The sequence below is a fragment of the Galeopterus variegatus genome, unplaced genomic scaffold (assembly GCF_000696425.1).
Source record: "Galeopterus variegatus unplaced genomic scaffold, G_variegatus-3.0.2 Scaffold152, whole genome shotgun sequence".
In the NCBI taxonomy this organism is placed as follows: domain Eukaryota; kingdom Metazoa; phylum Chordata; class Mammalia; order Dermoptera; family Cynocephalidae; genus Galeopterus; species Galeopterus variegatus.
Window position 1 is genome coordinate 316,039 of NW_007726263.1, and position 1,008 is coordinate 317,046.

Here is a 1,008-nt window from a genome sequence, read left to right on the forward strand (position 1 = left end):
AGGGGCCGGCCCGTGGCTCACTCGGGAGAGTGCGGTGCTGATAACACCAAGGCCCCGGGTTCGGATCCCATATAGGGATGGCCGGTTCGCTCACTGGCTGAGCGTGGTGCTGACAACACCAAGTCAAGGGTTAAGATCCCCTTACTGGTCATCTTTAAAAAAAAAAAAAAAAAAAAAGATTGAATTTTATAAAGCAGAACAAAATGCTTTTTAAGTTTGAATTTATTTCTTAAAATTCATCTAAACTTTGTATAATTCCTACATGAAAATTAATTCTACAGGCCTATATTCAGGGTTACCCAAATTTTATGTATACTAATAGGTGAAGAAGATATATAAATCTCTCTCCAAAAAAAAGGTGTTTTAGAATCAAACCTGTGCTCAATCTGACTCTAGCCCTTAACCACTGGGGAACCTTAAACAAGTCCCCTTACCTCTCTAAGCCAAAGGCTCAGTTGTGAAAAAGGGACAGTATTAGCACTTGCATGATAGGTCTCTGTGAGTGATAATTGAAACAATACATGTAAACTGTTGAAAAGAGTACTCCGTAAGTGTCAACAACTATGGTATGGTGGAAAAGTATCAGTAACTGCCTTCGGATTCTTAACCTCTCAAACTAAATCACCCATGAGAACCTTCATCCAGATTTCCCTCTCCATTATGCTCTGCCTCTTACTGTATCTCAGTAATTTCCTGTCTAAGGTTGGTGACAACCATGAGGCTGCCCTAGCTCTTGTCCTCTTGAGTATGTTCCCTTTCTCTCTTCTTCTCAACAAGTTTTGTCCCTGAAAGCCAATGAAATACTAAGTATTTCAAGTTGAAACACTTTTCCTGTGGAGTTTGCCTAAGTGTAATGAGTAGTTTTCCAATCCCTTAGTCATCTAGTTGCAGGTGGGCTGTGGTCGCATAGGAAAAGCGTCAACAGATTGAAAGAAAAGCAGCACTAGAACTGCTTGCCAGTGATCTGGGAATCCAGAATCTTATATTTAAAAAAGACTTAGAGCTCCA